This window comes from Aquarana catesbeiana, linkage group LG02, assembly GCF_042186555.1.
Source record: "Aquarana catesbeiana isolate 2022-GZ linkage group LG02, ASM4218655v1, whole genome shotgun sequence".
NCBI lineage: Eukaryota > Metazoa > Chordata > Amphibia > Anura > Ranidae > Aquarana > Aquarana catesbeiana.
In genome coordinates, this window is record NC_133325.1 from 153077873 (window position 1) to 153099896 (window position 22024).

Here is a 22024-nt window from a genome sequence, read left to right on the forward strand (position 1 = left end):
CGCGGCTACGTTTTCTGAGACTTCTGGTGTCATCTGTTTGCCAGGGTTGTAGCAGTCGGGGCCTAATTCTGCGTGTAGTGAGGGGGGCCAGCTTGTCTAGGGAGGAAGACAGTGAGCTGTTGTAAACGAAAGTAGCTAGGTTGGGACAGGACAGGGGGGAGATTTTGTCATAGAGGTGATCAGTAGCAGAGTAGAGAAGAGAAGGGTTGAGGTGGCGAAGGTTTCTGCGTGTAACTGTTAGGCGGTTGGAGGGAGAAGAGGTGGAAGACAAGGAGAGAGCAAAACTAATAAGGTGGTGATCAGAGAGTGGGAGTGGATTGTTGGAAAGGTTGCATGGAGTGCACAGATAGGAGAAGGCAAGGTCAAGGGTGTTGCCATTGGAGTGGGTAGGAGCCTGTATCCATTGCTTCAGGTCAAGCGATGAGGTTAGACTGAGAAGTTTAGAAGTAATAGTAGTGTTAGTGTTGACAGGGATGTTGAAGTCCCCAAGAATAATTGTGGGGATTTCAGAAGAGAGAAAGTAGGGTAGCCAGGCAGAGAAGTCATCAAGAAAGGCTGATACCGGTCCAGGGGGCCGGTAGATGACAGCAATTCTTAGAGAAATGGGAGAGAAAAGACGAATGCAGTGTGCCTCAAAAGAGGAGAGTATCAGAGAGGGAGGTGGGTGAAGAACCTGATAGGTGCTGCATGGAGCTAGAAGGATTCCCACTCCACCTCCCTTCCGTCCACTTGGTCTGGGGGAGTGAGTCCAGAGAAGGCCCCCATGGGAGAGGGAAGCAGGAGAAATAGTATCCGCATTATATAGTCTGGCATTAAGACAGTGGCAGTTTTCTATAAAAGGCTTCCCAGACAGGTGTTAATTAGATGAGAGTTTCCTTGTGAAGAGTGAAGAGATGTAGTATACTTGCTAAATTCCTTTTTGTCATTTTTTTTTTCAGTTCACAGTTTTTCTGTACCTCAGCAAGAGAGAGAGATCTCTAAGCATAAAATGTCACTGACACTTGTTTGATCTTACTCCAGCAGGGTGTGCTAGATAGATATCACCTTCACTTTAACTAGCTTGTTTAGCTAGTTTGTTTGGGCCAAGCTGGCCCATACAAACCTTTTACTTTACTAATTGATGCAGCTGCTGTCAGCTCTATATAAACGGTTTGCAGTATCAGCTATATACAGTATACAGCACTGTGTTCCAGCAGCGGTATGGGGACTTCCCCCATAATCAAGTCAAGCTGAATGTTTCTCACTCACAGGAAGCCTTGTATTGTTAACAATGAATACAAAGCTTCCTCTGAATAGGCGAGGTGGAGATCTTGCTGTCATCCACATACCTCTCCACCTCAGCCAATCAGAGGAAGCCTTGTATTCCTATGAGGTGAGTTGCCATCTAGACAAAGGAAGGCCCGTAGACGTGGTGTATCTGGATTTTGCAAAAGCATTTGACACAGTTCCCCATAAACGTTTACTGTACAAAATAAGGTCCATTGGCATGGACCATAGGGTGAGTACATGGATTGAAAACTGGCTACAAGGACTAGTTCAGAGTTCACAGGGTGGTGATAAATGGGGAGTACTCGAAATGGTCAGGGGTGGGTAGTGGGGTCCCCCAGGGTTCTGTGCTGGGACCAATCCTGTTTAATTTGTTCATAAATGACCTGGAGCATGGGGTAAACAGTTCAATCTCTGTATTTGCAGACAATACGAAGCTAAGCAGGGCAATAAATTCTCCGCAGGATGTGGAAACCTTGCAAAAAGATCTGAACAAATTAATGGGGTGGGCAACTACATGGCAAATGAGGTTCAATGTAGAAAAATGTAAGAAAATGCATTTGGGTGGCAAAAATATGAATGCAATCTATACACTGGGGGGGGGAGAAATTCTGGGGGAATCTAAGATGGAAAAGGACCTGGGGGTCCTAGGAGATGATAAGCTCAGCAATGGCATGCAATGCCAAGCTGCTGCTAACAAAGCAAACAGAATATTGGCATGCATTAAAAAGGGGATCAACTCCAGAGATAAAATGATAATTCTTCTGCTCTACAAGACTCTGGTCCGGCTGCACCTGGAGTATGCTGTCCAGTTCTGGGCACCAGTCCTCAGGAAGGATGTACTGGAAATGGAGCAAGTACAAAGAAGGGCAACAAAGCTAATAAAGGGTCTGGAGGATCTTAGTTATGAGGAAAGGTTGCGAGCACTGAACTTATTCTCTCTGGAGAAGAGACGCTTGAGAGGGGATATGATTTCAATATACAAATACCATACTGGTGACCCCACAATAGGGATAAAACTTTTTTGCAGAAGGGAGTTTAACAAGACTTGTGGCCACTCATTAAAATTAGAAGAAAAGAGGTTTAACCTTAAACTACGTAGAGAGTTCTTTACTGTAAGAGTGGCAAGGATGTGGAATTCCCCTCCACAGGCAGTGGTCTCAGCAGGGGGCATTGATAGTTTCAAGAGACTATTAGATAAGCACCTGAACGACCACAACATACAGGGATACAATGTAATACTGACATATAATCACACACATAGGTTGGACTTGATGGACTTGTGTCTTTTTTCAACCTCACCAACTATGTAACTATGTAACATTCATAAAATTACAATGGTTCCTGTGAGTAGTGAAGCACTGAGACCAACATGATTTTATTCCGGCAGCAAATGGCGTATCACTGCCAGAACACAGCGCTGAACCTACCTCCCAAGTTTTGAACTTCAGAATGGGGGACGCTGGAGGGAGGAAATACAGCAAAAAGTATAACCAAACTCTTAACAGTGGGAGGGGCTTAAGAGGCATGGCAAAACAAAAAGCAGGTTTCGGTGTACCTATAAAGTATGCTTTGATTGCTGTGCCACAAGCAAAAATAGCACATATAAACCCCAACAGAATCATTAAAAAAAAGAAAGAATAAAAAGCTTCCATTGCATATAGTTTTGCACAAACTGAAAATATACAGAGAGCTAAAACTTTGTCCGAGCCTACCTTGAAGCTGGGTTCACACCTATGCGAATTGGATGTAGGTTTCCCCGCATCCAATTTGCATAGCAGGAGAATGTGACCGGCTCTCTATGGAGTCGGTTTACATGTCTCCAGAGCGCCTGCGGAGCGCACTGCACAGAAACGCTGTGGGTCTTTGCCTCCGTTTCAGGGCCAAATTCAGGCAAAGATTCTGCCTTGATTAATCCCTGAAACTGAGAACAAGGATGGACAGCGTTGCTGTGCGATCCGTGGCCGATTTAAAGTGTGAACCGAGCCTAAAAAAGTACTTCATTAAAATGGTCAGGGATTGCTTAGCAACCAGCAACTCTTAATACAATGAACACTTTGGAGAGAAGTATACAGGGGCGGACTGACAACACTCAGGGCCCCGGAACCAAATAAAGAAAGGGCCCCCTGTCAGGCCCCACCCATGGCCCACCCCTGACCCTGCCCATGGCCCACCCCTGGCCCCTCCCCTATGTTTTGCACAAAGTACTTCTGCCATTTTTTTAAAATGGGACCTGGAGGAGGGGTCTCTCTCTAACAGTGTCTGTTAGACAGTCTGTTAGAAAGCATCCCCTCCAAGACCCATTAAAGTCTACAACAGAGTTTAATGGGTCCTGGAGGGGGGGTCTCTCTGTGTCCATTAGAGTGTCTCTGTTAGGGAGAGTCCCCCCTCCAGGACCCATTAGAGACTACAAAGGGGTATAATGGAACCTGGAGGGGGGCCTCTTTCTAACAGAGTGTACAGTGAACCCCTTCATTCACTTTGGTCTTCCCAGGACCCCCTTCTTGTGCCATGAATCTGACCCCTGCCCCAACTTCTCACAAAGTAGAAATAAAATTGGCACTGTGTAGAGCTCTTCTTACCTAAAGTATGGATACTGTAGCTGTGGCTGGTTCCCACGTCCTCTGTGGATGGCTTCCGCATACTTTGTGTCTGGCTGGCTCCCACATCCTCTGTGGCCGGCTGGCACCCGTGTCCTCTGTGGCTAGCTGGCTCACGCGTCATCTGTGGTGGCTTCTGTTGGTGGCTGGCTGGCACCCTGCTGTGGGTGGGTCACTGTGGGTGGCTGGCTGACTGGCACCCTGGTCCTGCTGTGGGTGGGTCACCATGGGTGGCTGGCTATCTGGCACCCTGTCCCTGCTGTGGGTGGGTCACCGGTGTGGGTGGCAGGCACCCTGGGTCTGCTGTGGCTGGCTGGTGTGTCCTCTCCTCTTCTGCCATTCCGGGCACTGTTTGCTGAGGCGAGGGAGGAACTTGGAGGGAGGGGGGCGGCCTTTGCCCTATCCAGGATGGTAGAACTAGAAGGTTTGCAACAGGCCCAGTGTGTGGAGGCGTGCGTTGCAACACAAAATGACCTCGTGTGCGTGTCCTCTCTGTGTCTATTTGAGAGTCTATGTTAGAAAAAGCCCCCCTCAGTGTCCATTAATGCAGCCTCATCAGTGCCCATCAATGCAGCCTCATCAGTGCCCATTAATGCAGCCCATCAAGGCAGCCTCATCAGTGCCTATCAATGCAACCTCACCAGTGCCCATCAATGCAGCCTCACCAGTGCCCATCAATGCAGCCTGATCAGTGCCCATCAGCGCAGCCTCACCAGTGCCAATTAGCGCAGCCTCACCAATGCCCCTCAATGCAGCATCACCAGTGCCCCTCACTGCAGCTTTATCAGTGCCTATCAATTCAGCCTCACCAGTGCCCATCAGCGCAGCCTCACCAGTGCCCATCAATGCAGCCTGATCAATGCCAATCAGCGCAGCCTCACCAGCTTTACCAGTGCCCATCAGTGCAGCCTGATCAATACCCATCAATGCCGCCTCACCATTGCCCTTTAATGCAGCCTCACCAGTGCCCATTAATGTAGCCTCACTAATGTCCATCAAGGCAGCCTCACCAGTGTCCCTCAATGCAGTCTCACCAGTGCCCCTCAATGCAGCCTTACCAGTGCCACTCAATGCAGCTTTAACAGTGCCCATCAATGCAGGATCCAAGATGGTAGAACTAAAAGGTTTGCAGCAGGCCTATTGCATGGAGGCATGCAGTGCAACACATAATGATGTTGCGTGCATGTTCTCTCTGTGTCTATTTGAGAGTCTGTGTTAGAAGTAGCCCCCCTCAGTGCCCATCAATACAGCCTCATCAGTGCCCCTCAATCCAGCCTCACCAGTGCCCCTCAGTGCAGCCTTACCAGTGCTCATCAATGCAGCTTTAACAGTGTCCATCAATGCAACCTCACCAGTGTGCATCAGTGCAGCCTGAACAATGCCCATCAATGCAGCCTCACCAGTGCCCCTTAATGCAGCCTGACCAGTGCCCATCAATGCAGCATCACCAGTGCCCATCAATGCAGCCTCACCAGTGCCCATCAATGCAGCCTCACCAGTGCCCATCAGCGCAGCCTCACCAGTGCCCATCAGCGCAGCTTCACCAGTGCCCATCAATGCAGCCTGATCAATGCCAATCAGCGCAGCCTCACCAGCTTTACCAGTGCCCATCAATGCAACCTCACCAGTGCCCATCAGTGCAGCCTGATCAATACCCATCAATGCCGCCTCACCAGTGCCCATCAATACTGCCTTTTACTGAAGCCTCACTAGTGCCCATTAAAGCAGCCTCACTAGTGCCCATCAGAGCAGCCTCACCAGTGTCCCTCAATGCAGTCTCACCAGTGCCCCTCAATGCAGCCTTAGCAGTGCCCCTCAATGCAGCTTTAACAGTGCCCATCAATGCAGGATCCAAGATGGTAGAACTAAAAGGTTTGCAGCAGGCCTATTGCGTGGAGGCATGCAGTGCAACACATAATGATGTCACGTGCATGTTCTCTCTGTGTCTATTTGAGAGTCTATGTTAGAAGTAGCCCCCCTCAGTGCCCATCAATACAGCCTCATCAGTGCCCCTCAATGCAGCCTCACCAGTGCCCCTCAATGCAGCCTTACCAGTGCCCATCAATGCAGCTTTAACAGTGCCCATCAATGCAGGATCCAACATGGTAGAACTAAAAGGTTTGCAGCCGGCCTATTGTGTGGAGGCATGCAGCGCAACACATAATGATGTCACGTGCATGTTCTCTCTGTGTCTATTTGAGAGCCTATGTTAGAAGTAGCCCCCCTCAGTGCTAATCAATGCAGCCTCATCAGTGCCCATCAATGAAGCCTCACCAGTGCCCATCAATGCAGCCTCACCAGTGCCCATCAGCGCAGCCTCATCCATGCCCATCAATGCAACCTCACCAGTGTGCATCAGTGCAGCCTGATCGATGCCCATCAATGCAGCCTCACCAGTGCTCCTTAATGCAGCCTCACCAGTGCCCATCAATGCATCCTCACCAGTGCGCCTCTATGCAGCCTCACCAGTGCCCATCAATGCAGCCTCACCAGTGCCCTTCAATGCAGCCTGACCAGTACCCATCAATGCAGCCTCACCATTTCCCCTCACTGCAGCTTTACAAGTGCCCATCAATGCAGCCTCACCAGTGCCCATTAATGCAGCCTTACCAGTGCCCATCAGTGCAACCTCACCAGTGCCCCTCAATACAGCCTCACCAGTGCCCATCAATGCAGCTTCACCATTGCCCATCAATGCAGCCTGATCAATGCCCATCAGCGCAGCCTGATCAATGCCCATCAGGGCAGCCTCACCAGTGCCCATCAATGCAGATTTACCAGTGCCCATGAATGCAGGATCTAAGATGGTAGAACTAAAAGGTTTGCAGCAGGCCTATTGCACGGAGGCGTGCAGTGCAACACATAATGATGTCGCATGCATGTTCTCTCTGTGTCTATTTGAGAGTATGTTAGAAGTAGCCCCCCTCAGTGCCCATCAATTCAGCCTCACCAGTACCCATCAATGAAGCCTCACCAGTGCCTATCAATGCAGCCTGATCAGTGCCAATCAGCGCAGCCTCACCAGTGCCCATCAATGCAGCCTCACCATTTCTCCTCAATGGAGCTTTACCAGTGCCCATCAATGCAGTCTCACCAGTGCCCATTAATGCAGCCTCACCAGTGCCCATCAATGCAGCCTCACCATTGCCCATCAATGCAGCCTGATCAATGCCCATCAGTGCAGTCTGATCAATTCCCATCAGCACAGCCTCACCAGTGCCCATCAATGCAGCCTCACCAGTGCCCATCAATGCAGGATCTGGGATGGTAGAACTAGAAGGTTTGAAGCAGGCCCAGTGCACGGAGCTGCACAGCGCAACACATAATGACATCGCGTGCATGTCCTCACCAGTGCCCATCAGCGCAGCCTCATCAATGCAACACCACTGCCCCTCAATGCAGCCTCACCAGTGTCCATCAATGCAGCCTGATCAATGCCCTTCAGCACAGCCTCACCAGTGCCAATCAGCGCAGCCTCACCAGTGCCCATCAGTGCAGCCTCATCAGTCCCCCTCAATGCAGCTTTACCAGTGGCCATCAATGCAGCCTCACCAGTGCCCATTAATGCAGCCTCACCAGTGCCCATCATTAAATGAACTGTAGTGTGTTTCTGCAAAACTAAAAATGCACTAAAAAATCACTTGTACATTGGTAATCAGTTGTAAGATCAATGTCCTCTTAAATTGATGATCAGTGGGATGAAAAAATGCATCTATGCGGCTGCACTTGATGCATTTTTTTAGGCATGTTTTGAAGTGCGTTTTTACTTTTTTTTCTCTTTAAACGCACTATAAACACACTGTATATAGCTGGTTGCTAAGGAAGGGGCCCGGAAGCCAGCCGCCGCGTCCTTAACAACCGATGAGTCATCGGCTGTCAGTGGGCTTCCCTGCTGAAAGCTGAATGTAAAAACAAAAAAATTGCCGGAAAAAAAAATTGTGAAATTTGTGAAAATGGCGTGGGGTCCTCCCTAGGTCTATACCAGGCCCTTCGGGTCTAGTATGGATTCGGAGGGGACCCGCCCCCCCACTCCAAAAGGTTTTTTTAAAATGGCATGGGGACCCCCCAAAATCCATACCAGACCCGTATCCAAGCATGCCGCCCGGCAGGTCAGGAAAGGGAAGGGACAAGCAAATGTCCCCCCCTCCTGAAGCATAAAAGGCCCCATGCCCTCAACATGGGGGGTGGTTGCTTTGGGGTAGGGGGGGCTCTGCGCCCCCCCAAAGCACCTTGCCCCCATGTTGATGAGGACAAGGGCCTCTCCCCGACAACCCTGGCCGGTGGGTGTCGGAGTCTGCGGGTGGAGGGCTTATCGGGATCTGGAAGCCCCCATTAACAAGGGGGCCCCCCTACCCATTCACCAAAAAAACTGTGACATGTTAACAAACTACAAGAGTCGGTTATTGACAAGTCCTTTATTAAATAAGAAGCCGTCATCTCCCGGAACCGTCATCTCCCGGTGATGTCATCTTCTTGTGTTGTCTTCTCCCGTGGAGCTGTCTTCTTCCTCGCCGCTGCTGTGTCACCGCCGCCACATGCATAGATGTGAATTGAACCCTAAACCTCACCCACCCACAACTTTTCCTCTGGGAGTGTGTTCATTGGTACCTTAAAGGAGAAGTCCAGCCAAAGCTTGTTTGGCTGGACTTCTCTTATGGATCACAGGAGTGGAGTTAGTTTTGAACTCCTGTGACCTGTTTTCAACAGAGAGTGGGCTGAAATCTGCTCTCTGCTGACGTCACAAAAGTCAGTCCAGGCACTACGTTATCCCGACAATAAAGTCTGGATCCGCCAGGTGCCTGGACCCACACCTTGCTCAGCCTCTCTGCGAGCCACTAAGAGCCTAAGCCAGCCGCCCCTACCTCCTTAACAGCTCAGCACTCCAATGAGTGAGGGAGCAGAGCAGAGAGCTGTGACTGACAGTCTACAGCTCTCTTCTCAGGGAGCTCTGAAAACCGATCGATCTGCAGTATTCAATCGCTCGGTTCTCAGTGCAGAGGCGCCGGAGGGACCAATGCAGCATCAGAACGATGATGCATCCACCTAGGTATGATTCCTAAAAAAAAAACTTTACTTCTCTTTTAAGTCATTATTATTATAGCTAAAGGGCCTGTGGCCACAAACTCAAATTGAAATTAGTTCTTTATGACTGTAGGTTTGTTAAAATATTAATTTCTCTCCAAAAAAGCAGCAGTATACTTTGCCAAAATTATGCCTGGTGTCAAAGTCACTATCCTTAGAGCATCTTAATCTTGGGCATCTTTATCATACATTACAGGACACTTAGGCATCTTAGACCATGTGTTAGGGAGCTCCCTTTAGGTGATTGGACACTGGAAAAAACAAAGCAAGGACAGCCCTAATATTACCCCTCCCACATCTAGTAAGCCTCAGCTTTTTTCCTAGTATCCTTAGATGAACGGAAGTCTTGTCTCTGCTCTGAGAAAAGCAAAATTTCTTTTTTCTTTTCACCATACTTCTTACAAGCTTTGGGGACAGAACCCAGACCTCACTATCATAGCTCTCAACTGTCCCTGATTTCGAGGGGCTGTCCCTGATTTGAAACAAAGTCCCTCTTTGCTCCTCATCCACATTCTAAATTGCTGCATTTGTAAATTTCAAAAAAATGGAAGCCAGTTCCTTAGAAGTTGGCAACTTCTTAAAGGAATACAATGACACATCTTTAAGAACCAGTCAACCACCATAAGGATAACTGTGTTGCCCTGGGAGTTGGGCAATTCCACAATGAAATCCATAGACAGGTGGGTCCAGGGCCTCTCTCAATTGGGCATGGGTTGTAGGAGGCCCACTGAAACATGTCGTGGAGTCTTACTCTGAGCACACACGGAACAGGCAGCTACAAAGGCAGTTACATCAGCATGTAGACTAGGCCACCAGAATTGTTGGGAAATCCCCCAAAAGAGTTGATTCTTCCCAGGGTGGCCAACAGCCTTGGGAGAATGGTAAGTCTGGAGCACGGCAGTACCGAGACTCCCTGGGACAAAGCAGCGGTCACAAGGTTTCTCAGGAGGAGCATGGACCTGAGCAGCAAGAATTTTGTTACCCAAAGGAGAAGTGAGACTGGTGCGAACCGTAGCCAAAGGAATAGTAGTGGTAAAAAAAGAACTTGTTAATTTAACTAATAATTTTTTTTTGCATAATTCCCTCTCCTTTAAGGGGGCATGGGAGGGGTGTTTCCTACGCCTACATATGTTTGCTAATAGGTGTCCCTCATTCCCATATAAAAAAGTTGGAAGGTATGTTCACTATGTGGAAAATGTGGGAAGATGTGGGTCAGGTCTGTAATGTTGTTTTGAGCATTGATCTCTGCGTGGCCAGTATTCAAGTATACTTTTACATTGATGTCTTTTATGTATGGCTATCAGACTCCAAAATAAGACCAGGGACCAGTGGCAGGGCGAGGGGGTGGCTTTTGGGGCTATAGCCCCGAATCTCTGGCCCATAGCCCCTGATGTAAGGGGGGGCTCTCTGGGGATATATACACACACGTATATTTTAGACTTGTGTATGCACGCCCAAGCGTATGACTTTCTTCACTACGTTGCTATGGGCTGTAGCCCTAGATCTTTTGTAGACCTAGCAACGGACTTTTTCTTTTGAAAATTCTGACGGACCTAGAAATAGAACATGTTTTAAATCTTTCCGACTAAATCAATTCCTATCGGGAAAACCGTTCGTCTGTATGCTATTCCGACGGACCAAAAACGACACAAGGGCAGCTATTGGCTACTGGCTATTTAACTTCCTTTTTCTAGTCCCATCGTACGTGTTGTACGTCACCACATTCTGATTCTGCAGTCTGTTTCAGCGGAACTCCGTCGGTACTCCGTCAGAGAAAACCGTCAGAGTTTATTCTGACGGAATAAACGGTCGTGTGTACGCGGCATAAGGCCTCCTTTCTTCTCAAAATGGTTTTCTGTTCCCACACTTACCAGGACATTGTTCTTCCCTCTCTCTGTCCTGCTGCAAAACATTCTTGGCAAACTTCCCCCTGGATGTGGTATGCCCTGTGTGAGTCTACCTCTCGCTCTACTTATGCTAGGTCAATTAGACAACTGATTATTCAAACCTGTAGCCTATCACACCTGATTCTGGCTTAAGCAGAATTCTACGTTTTGGCCTTGACTGCCATGAGCATCCCAGGCATTAAAACTGGCAGAAGGACTTCCTCAGATGTGATGTCTGGATTTCAGGGAATATTCCCTTCATCCAGAGGGGTTCCAAACTCCTTGTCACAGGTGCCGGACACCAAATCTGGACCGCCTGGTGTCCTGGTACAATGACAAACTCAACAGGTTCATCACCAGAACATTCTAGGGAGATTTCTTTCCACTCTCTGGATGTGGTAGGCACTGTTTGAGTCTACCTCTCACTCTAAATATGCTAGGTCAATTAGACAACTCATTATTCAAACCTGTAGTCTGAAGCATAGGGTTCTTCTCTTTCTTGTAAAAGCACACTCAGCCAGATCTATTAGTGCTTCATGGGTGTTCCCGCTTCAAGGCATCTGTTTCCAAGATTTGTAAGGCTGCCACCTTATCTTCTGTTCAGGCTTCATCTGATGCCAGTATTGGTTGTAAGGTAAACCTTTTAATTGACCTATTTGTGCATCTTATAGTCTATGACATGTCGCCAACCACTCAGTTGGAATGCTTTTGAATATCCCATAGTATAAGACTTTGATCCTGTGTCCTGCAATGTACTATTAAGAAAAAAGGATTATTGATATACCTGTAAAATCCTTTTCATTGAGACTGCCCATTATGCCCACCCTTTCCGCCCCCCCTCCTCCATTTGTAGAAGCTGTACTATGGCTTCCATCAATGAATGAATGAGGAGGTGGACCTTTCATTCATCCGCCTGTCCTCATTCGATGTAGTGTAAGTATAGATATACTGTATAGAACAGCTTCTATGAATAGAGGAGTGGGGCTCTTAACAAGTGCTTGTGGCAGGTTCAGCAGCTGTAATAACCCCTGCAGCACTTGAAGATCACAACTGCAAGTAAGTCTGTTATTTTTCAACTTCCTTTAACAGACCAGCAAAAGTGGCAGTTAAATGGGTTGTCACAACCTTCTAACACTGACAGGGGTGTTTACAATGGTCATCTTTTTTTTTTATTTGTGTAAAATCTTTATCATAAAAGGAAATAAAAATGTTGCTGTAACTGATTGAAAGGTGTTACCTGGAGTTCTTTTATCATTTAGAAGCCAAGTCCAACTAAATCTGCTATTGTCTCTATCCTGATCAGCAAGTGACAATAAAGAAAAGAATCCTAATGAAGAAAACGAATGCAGACACCGCATTTAAAGATTTGTAAACTTCATTATATTAGATTTTTGTTTTTGTGTTTAATACCGCTTTGAGCAATAGACTGGACCCATTCATTTTCAGTGCACTGGGTATCTGAGTCTTTTTAAAAAAATGCAGTTTTTAGGAATTAGCAGCTGCCTAAACTTGCAGTAAAAGGGTCTCTATTTAGGTGTATAACATCAGAAATGACTTAGTTATGTAGCTAGGGTGTTTAAGGTGGTCATTTCACTCCCTCTAGTGTCCATATAGAATAAAACATATAACCTGGAAACACAATATTCTTAAAGAAAATATTGCGGCTGTCATTGCTGATCTCTTCGACCTGGAAATGCTACTACCCTGACTGTGATGCAAATTGAATGCCTTTAATACTACTTACCTGGAACAAATATGCAAAATAGTTCTGACCTGAATGATTTTAGCATGCTTGTTCCAGGTTAGTGAATAGGAAAGCAGTGAAGACACAATAAGCTGGGTTAGATACTTACAAAGATCTCAGGAGTTATAGCCCCTGTAGTTCTCTCTGTACAGGTTTCCTATAAAGGGTATCTGTCAGGAATGGGAGCTACCATTGCTGACCTCTATTGGAATATACTAATAATCCATGACTCAAGGTCATGACCCATGACTTTTATCTTTACATGGTGAGTCCCTGAACTAGAACAAATATGTTTGTATCAGATGTCTGACATAAGCCTATCTCTCAACTTTCTGATATGGGAACAAGGGACACCTATTACCAAAAGTATATAGGCATGGGACATGCTAAGACCCCTTAAGGGCCCTTTCACACTGAGGCGGTGGGTGCGTCAGTGGTAAAGCGCCGCTAAAGCTTAGCTTAGCGGCGCTTTACCGTCAATTTCACAGCGCTATTCGGCCGCAAGCGGGGCGCTTTTACCCCCCCCGCTAGCGGCCGGGAAAGGGTTAAAAAAACAGTCAAGAAAGGGTTAAAACCACCGCAAAGCGGTATAGCTCTGCTGCCCCATTGATTTCAATGGGCAGGAGCGGTGAAAGAGCGGTGTATACACCGCTCCTTCACCGCTCCAAAGATGCTGCTAGCAGGACTTTTTTTAGAGTCTTGACAGCGCACCGCTCCAGTGTGAAAGCCTTCGGGGCTTTCACACTGGAGAGACAGCAGCGGCTCTTTCAGGGCGATTTGCAAGTGCTATTTTTAGCGCTGTAGCGCCTGCAAAGTGCCCCAGTGTGAAAGGGGTCACTAGAGAATTGTACAAAAAGAAAATGATTAGTTAAACCCGCAAATTTTTACCACTACCATTCGTTTATACTGGCTTTTTAAAATGTATAAATGCAGCAATTTCAAAACTGAATGAAAGATTTAGCACTGTAAAACACTTTTTTGATATGTAGTCCATTTTATAAACAACTATCTATATATAAAAATCAATCAGCGCCACTCTACAAAGTGCTACGTGCAAATTAAATAAATAAATAATTAAATCAATGTAATATTGCAAATTGCAATTACTGTATTTATTGGCGTATAACACTCACTTTTTCACCATGAAAATCGGGTGCAAATAGCGTGTGCGTGTTATACGCCAATACTTCAATTTTAGCTGCCTCGGAGGGGACAGGGAGTGGGGCGGGATGAGCGCTCTCAGACTATATTCAGTAAGGATCTCCTGTTTACTTGGCGGCCTTTGTAATAGAAAGCCCCGTCTCCTGGGCGGCCATTGGACCACTGTTCTGTTCGATCAGGCTGCACTGATGGCAATGGTGAGGCTGCTGCATTGAAAGCAATGGTGAGACTGCTGCACTGATGGCAATGGTGAGGCTGCTGCACTGATGGCAATGGTGAGGCTGCTGCACTGATGGCAATGGTGAGGCTGCTGCACTGATGGCAATGGTGAGGCTGCTGCATTGATGGCAATGGTCAGGCTGCATTGATGGCACTTGTGAGGCTGCAGATGGGCATTGATCAGGCTGCATTGATGGCAATGGTCAGGCTGCAGATGGGCACTGACCCTTATTTTGCTTTAACCGCCTGCCGACCGCTGGCCGTCAATTGACGGCCAGGCGGCGCAGCTCTCGTTGCGGGCGGACGTCATATGACGTCCTCGCTTTCTTAGGCCACCAGGGGGCGCGCGCGCGCTGCCGCCGGCGATCGCGCACGCGCACCGTGTCACTAAGCACCCGGTGCGCGTGCCCGGCGGCCGCGATGTCCGCCGGGCACCCGCGATTACCGGTAACACAGCAGGACCGTGGATCTGTGTGTGTAAACACACAGATCCACGGTCCTATCAGAGGAGAGGAGACCGATGGTGTGTTCCCAGTACAGGGGAACACCGATCGGTCTCCTCCCCTAGTGAGTCCCCGCCCCCTACAGTTAGAATCACTCCCCTAGCAACACAGTTAACCCCTCCATCACCACCCAGTGTTAACCCCTTCACTGCCTGTCACATTTATACAGTAATCAATGCATTTTTATAGCACGGATCGCTGTATAAATGTGAATGGTCCTAAATATGTGTCAAAAGTGTCCGATGTGTCCGCCGCAATATCGCAGTCACAATAAAAATCGCAGATCGCCGCTATTACTAGTAAAAAAATAAAAAAAAATAAAAATGTTATAAAACTATCCCCTATTTTGTAGACACTATAACTTTTGCGCAAACCAATCTATATACGCTTATTGCGATTTTTTTTTTACCAAAAATATGTACAAGAATACATATCGGCCTAAACTGAGAAAAAATTTGTTTTAAAGAAAAAAAAAATTGGATATTTATTATCGCAAAAGGTAAAAATTATTGTGTTTTTTTTAAAAACTTGTCACTCTTCTTTTGTTTATAGCGCAAAAAATAAAAACCGCAGAGGTGATCAAATACCACTAAAAGAAAGCTCTATTTGTGGGAAAAAAATGATAACAATTTCATTTGGGTCGAGTGTTGTATGACCGCGAAATTGTCATTTAAATTGCGACAGCGCTGAAAGCTGAAAAATGGCTTGGGCAGGAAGGGGGCGAAAATGCACAGTATTGAGTTGGTTAAAGTTCCTTATTTAAAATGTAGGTTTTTTTTTTTACTGAAACTTCCCTCTTAAAATGAATGTGCGTGTTATACGCCTGTGCATATTATACGCTGATAAATACGGTAATTAACTATCTGCAGCCGTTAATCACTCATAGTGTATCACCTCACCATCAAGTATTGTGTATAAATAGTGCAGCGCTGCCAACTCGCATGAAACTAGAAAAAAAAAAAAATTGTGAATTAAATATCAACACAGTACAAAAATAAATAAAAAATCCACCACTGTGCTTTTACTGTGCTCTGTAGATAATGTTAAACTGTGCACACTTTGGCCCATCCCTACTCGGGACCCTGCATTCACTATATCTGGTCACAGTACACAGAACATGGAAATGCAATCATTTTAGTAAATATAAACTGCTAAATACCTTTTATCATCAGCAGTATATAGAAGTCTTGTGACTTCTATCAGAGTCTGGCCGAGCACTGGTTAAAGCTTGTAAGAGGAGTTTTTATTCTCCTTTGACTTCCCTATGAGGCGGTATGACCCTGACAGTCTGTCTGGACAGTGCTGATTGGCCCTGTGCTGATCACATGCACCCTCCCAAAAAAAAAAAAACCTCTCCAGCAATACACACCAAACTGAGTATGTGCAGCTTGCCCCTAGGCTCCATTCTATCAGCAGATGGATTGGGGACAGTAAAAGAAGGTGGGAATCAGAGAAGACAGGATCAACCAGCCTTTTTACACAATGCGGAGGATTATCCCCTTAGGTGCCACATTGAGTATAACAAGCATGCTTTACTGCATATCAGGGGCTTTTTTAAGGCAGGGCAAAAGGGGCAGTTGCCCTGGGCCCTGTCATTGTTGTGGTGCCCAAAGCAGCTGCCTCATACTTGCCAACTATCCCAGTTTAAATTCCCTCGTCCCTTGAGATTTTAGTCCCATGCTGTGTCCTGATATCTCAGTGTGAAGTTCTGTTACTAATGCCGCCCAGCTCTGCCCTATTGTTGTGTAGAGATAACTCACCTGCAGACCCTGTGTTTACATGTAAATACTGACATTGATATGTAAATAGCAGCAACATTCATATGTAAATATTCATAAATAGCGGAGGGCGGTAGCATTCATATGTAAATAGAGGCGGTATTCATGTGTATATCATGCTCCCCTGATTTCATATCCACCATCACCTATACTAAATGCTGCCCACTGGGGAGATAAAGGAGCATGCTTGAATGTCCTGCCTACTACTGTGGTCATTAAGACTACCATCAGCCTGTTCTGCAAAGGTAAGCAAATTAGGGGGGAGGGTAGTGTGGGGTGTGCAGAGGTAGACAGAGGAGGAATTACAGTTTAGGGTGCACAGGTGAGCGAGGCGATATGTAGCGGTAAGGAAGGTGGGTGCAAAGATGAGCAGAGGAGGCAGGTAGAGTTAAAGGGGAGGGGGATTGGAGTGGAGAGAATGGGGGAGGTTTGGGGTGCAGAGGTTAGCATGGGTTTTAGGATGCAAAGATGTACTGACAGGGTGTATAAAGATGTAGGTCACGTGTAGGGCAGCCCATTCATTTCAATGGACTGCTCTATGCGCTACAAATGTGGAAGCAAGTCCCAAACCCTTTTTCAAAATCACACGGTGCCAAGACACATGGCATTGCTGTGTATCTGCTAAAGGGAAGCACGTTTCTGTAGTGTCAGGAAAGCAATTTTGCATGCATTCCCGACACACACAAATGTGAACGCAGGCTAAATGTCTCAGTTACATTGGTGGTCAGTGTAAATCTTCTCATTACATTAGGGCTTGGTGTAGAATCCTTTCATTCACGCTAGTGGCCAGTGTGAATGTTGCCCTCACATTGATGGTTAGTGTAAATCCCTCCATACATTGGTGATTACTGTGAATGCTTCCTTTTACATTAGTGGTCAGTGTAAACCCCTATTACCTTAATGGTCAGTGTAAAACCATATTACATTGATGGCCAGTGTTGAAACTCCTCTTTATATTGGTAGTTGGTAAAAAAATAAATCAGCATTGCCACTGATCACACCCTCCCCTCCCCCAGCACTGCCACTGATCCCAGGAGTCCTAGAATCCCTAGGAGTTTTCTGTCTATTAATGGGTCCCCTCACCTCCGCAGTCCATGGTGTGCAGGCAGTGAGGATATGATGTGCTGTAACCTCTAGCAACCAATCAGTAAGCAGTAATGATGTGCAGTAACCTCTAGCAACCAGTGAGCAGTGTTGATGTACAGTAATCTCTAACAACCAATAAACAAGCAGAAATCATGTGCTGTAACCTCTAGCAACTAATCAGTGAGCCGTAATGTGTGCTGTAACCTCTAGCAACCAGTCAGTGAGCGGTAATGATACACTGTAACCTCTGGCAACCAATCGCAATCGCTACCTGATCTGATTCAGTAAATGGATTTTGAGTCTAGCTGCTATTTATCGTATGTCTCAGAGCAGGTAGAGAGCAAAACTGCATGTGGGGGGGGGGGGGGACATTTTTGCCCAGAGTCAATATTAAAGACGGTCCTACCGCAAATAGAGACTGATTTTTCTGTTGTGGGTTTAGTAACACTTTAAGCTCCAACATTAAGCCTTTAGCTATGTGATTTTATATTTTTTAAGTTGTGTAACCACTGGACTGTATCCAGTCCTCTTTCTAGGTCATACAGTAGACTTGCTAATATGTCTGGGCTGGCGGTTGTTTGGCAGCAAAGTACCTTTCAACCAGACAATCCTTTTAGGTTAAATAAATGCTCACTTGGAGAGTCATACATAGAGTTCTATACATACAGGTACTTCCCATAATAATTATTTTAAGCATTTTTAGTCCACTTAAGCCATTTTTAATTAGGGGTGGGGGGCTGTTAGTAAAATGAACCTTAAACATGACACATTTGATGGGGCATTAACATTTGGAATTAGTAATGTAAACATATATGATAGCTAAGAAAAAAAAACTTATGAAGATACTGAAGCGCATATACGGATTAAACTCAAAATGTGAAAAAAATTGAAAAACTTTATATATATATATATATATATATAGATGGGGAACAGCTGCAACTATTCAAACTGTGTTCTGACACCACAAATAATGATAGTATATCAAATAATAGTGCGCTAAACCTCACATATATAATTAGTTAATAAACTCCAGTGAATAAATTTATATAATAGTGACCAATTATAAATATAAAAATATACAAAAATCCACATGCATACAATTTATATTGAATGCTGAGAAAAACGTGATTAGAAATCACTCCATTATTCGTGACAGTCTCTCCAGGATATGTGCTGAAAATATTCACTACCACCTCAGTGTGCAATGCCTGCTCACCAAAAAAAAAAAATTCAGCACATATATCCTGTTATATTCATTTATTGACTGAAGTTTATTAACTAATTATATATGTCAGGTTTAGCACACTATTATTTGTTATACTAAGAAAAAAAACTGATTTGTAATTTTATGTGTAATGTATGCGAACCTAACCATTGCTTTTTATGCTTAATTCCATGTTTAATTTTATTATCAGACTTGATACAAAGCATTCAACCTGTAGTAGCTTCCTGAAACCACAAATGGTCGCACATCATTCAAATGCATAAACAGACTGTTACATAATTAACACACAATACATCTAGTAAAACCAATTAAAGGTATTTTATTTTATATTCATGAATAAATTGGATTTATAGTACATTGTATAAGACAAAGAGAAGGAAAATCTAACTTGGTGCCCCAGTTCCCTAGTCTATGGACAACTCCCCAGCAGGGAGAGTGCATCTAGTGTATAGGTGAGACTCTGTTATATTTCTATTATTGTGTGATTTGTGCAGAAGTGTTGTGTTTTCTGAAGATTAAGTAAAAAACCTTACAGGTTTGACCAATATTGAGACCGATGTTCATAAAGATCTCAACATAGAAAAGTCTAAGTGTACCAAAAAATGTATTGTTGAGTGATTTTCTTACAGAATGGAAATAAATGTCCTTATGATGTTGGGCCTAGCACCTTTTAGATATGTAAAGAGAAGACAGAGTCAAACAGACAGAGGTAATATGTCAAACAATGCTGGGTTTCTTTGCTTCTAGAGGGGCCTCCAATTTATTGCTGTAGACTCAGTGCAGACATAGACCTCCCAAGCAGCAGAGATGTGACATAGAACATTATTTCCAAAACAAAGGCTTTCTGAATCCTTTATGTGCCTGGTTCCATCTGCATTGAAGAGGGTGATGTCCTTTCCTGGCTCCAGGTACATTTGAAGTACAACTGAAAAACAAAACCTAGTTTAGCACTATTCTTTCCATCAAAGCAGCATCTCTTCTGGAATACCAATATAGTCTATTGTCCTACAGTGTCTCTAAAGCCAAAACTTTTTTTTCCGTTTTGGTGTAGTGTGGGGAACTGTTAAAATCATTGTCAGGCCTTTATTGCTATTGGTGTCTCCACTGGGAAAATTACCCATGTCTATATGTTCTGCTGACCTCTATCACCAGCACATAAAGTAAGGGGGAGAACCACAATGTTTTAGCTGTCACTGAGAAAGAAAATAGAGGAGAAATCTCCTAATTCTCTCTACTTTGGAGAGATTTCCTCTCACATATGTTTTATTTCTAGACAGAAAGCGAAGAGAAATCTGCTCAACGATACGCAAACAGCAAAAAATAAGTCTGGCAGAAGTTAACTATTCTCTACTCCATCCCAAAATTAAGAAGTACATCCCTCAAGTATCAGGAACATCCTAGACACTCCTTCCTCAGTATATTTCCTCCTCGGGCCACTTCAACTGTCACACTGACAGACACATTGTCGAGGAGTACTAGTAGTGGGTGAAGCCTGAAACACTAGTTCTCTATCAAGTCCACTTTACTTTTGATTGACAGCACACGGCAGTGGGGGGGATAGCTGCTATTAAGTCCAATATCGGGTTTTGAATCTGCCTACTGCTGTGCTCTGTCGAATCACATGCAAGGTGGACCTCATGGAGAACTAGTCTCAGAGCTCTCCATCAGGCTTTGACCATCAACAAATTCAGCAGCCATGGATTTGAGTTGTTGGGTGGATGGATCCTGATAGGAAACTGTAAGAATAGTTGCCCATTAGGTCCACCTTGCCTGTGATTGACAATGAGTAGAGTTGAAAACTCTAATTGGACTAAATAGCAGTTATCAATCTGCTCACTGTCGTGCGTTGTCAATCACAGGCAAAGTGGACCTGATGGGGAACACAACGCTCCCACTCCCCCCTGTACATCAACTTTAAGTTTGTCTTAATTACCATGAGTTTGCTTATCTACAAACTGGATATAATTCTTTTAGAATCTTTCACAACCATAGTGACAAATTCTAATAGTGGCATTGGTAAGAACTACCTGAGTCTGGCGCACGTGTCAGTACTATGGATGAGCCGAAACCCCCCCCGGTTCGGTTTGCACCAGAACTTGCAAACAAACAAAAAAATTTTGCGAACATGCAAACACCGTTAAAGTCTATTGGACTCGAATGTGAGAAATCAAAAGTGCTCATTTTAAAGGCTTATATGCATGTTCTTGCCATAAAAAGTGTTTAGGAACCCGGATACTGCCCCAGGTGACATGTATCAATGCAAAAAAAAGTTTTTAAAACGGCCGTTTTTTCAGGAGCAGTGATTTTAAGAATGCTTAAAGTGAAATAATAAAAATGAAATATTCCTTTAACCACTTCAGCCTCGGAAGATTTGGCTGCTCAATGACCAGAGCACTTTTTGCGATACGGCACTGCGTTGCTTTAACTGACAATTGCGCGGTCGTGCGACGTTGTACTTTTTGCTATAAAAAATATCCCCAATTTTTTTTAAAAAAAGCTAATTTTTTTCTCGGTTTAGGACGATATGTTCTACATATTTTTGACAAAAAAAAACAAAAACGCAACAAGCGTATATTGATTGGTTTGCGCAAAAGTTTTAGCATCTACAAAATAGGGGATAGATTTTTTTTTTTACTAGTAATAGCGGCGATATGTGATTTTTATCATGACTGTGACATTATGGCGGACACATTGGAAACTTTTGACACATTTTTGGGACCATTGACAACTATACAGCAATCAATGCTATAAAAATGCACTGATTACTGTATAAATGTCACTCGCAGGGAAGGGGTTAACACTAGGGGGCGATCAAGGGGTTAACTGTGTTCCCTGACTGTGTGTTCTGTTCAATAGTCCTATCGCACATGTTCCTGGTAAAATGGCTCATAAAATGGTGGGTGCTGCAGCGATTACCAGTTGGGTCCTGGAAGCATCAAACATACGTACATCTTCACCAGCACACCTTGGACCAGCAATAAGTCATCCAAAAAGGTTTTAATGAAAGGAAGTCACATCACAAAGGAAGGTGCAACGTTTCGGGACCGCGCAGGACCCCTTCGTCAGGCATGTAATGACTGTGTGTTCTAATTGTAGGGGGAGGGGACTAACTATAGGAGATCGTGGTTTCTAGCTATTAGGAACTCACGATCTGCATCTCCTCTCAGAACAGAACAGGGATTTGTGTGTTTAATTACACACGTCTCTGTTCTGCTTCTCGTGCCCGCAATCGCTCGTGGCCTGCAGTCATCGTGACAGCCAGTCACGAGCATCGGCACCCCCCGAGTGCAGCGGGTGCATGCATTCGCGCGCTTCCGGCGGCACGCGCGCCTGCTATCCTGCTTAAAGGAGCCGACATATAGCTACGACGGCTCGCGGGATTGTGCCGACCTGCTGCTGTATAATGACGGCGGCTGGTCGGCAAGTGGTTAAATATAGTGCCTGGGATTTCTTCTTAGTATGCATGTTTAGAAA

General features: G+C 45.3%; 1 protein-coding gene across 2 annotated transcripts in view; it reads right to left on the reverse strand.

Annotated features, from left to right (window-relative positions):
- Positions 1–18844: 18844 nt before the first annotated feature.
- Positions 18845–22024, reverse strand: part of PPP1R1A (protein phosphatase 1 regulatory inhibitor subunit 1A) — a 242199-nt gene continuing 239019 nt past the window's right edge. For both annotated transcript variants that reach the window (XM_073613645.1, XM_073613644.1), the window contains one exon: positions 18845–19475. The gene's annotated coding sequence lies outside the window, so the exon portion shown is untranslated. The remainder of the gene's footprint in view (positions 19476–22024) is intronic.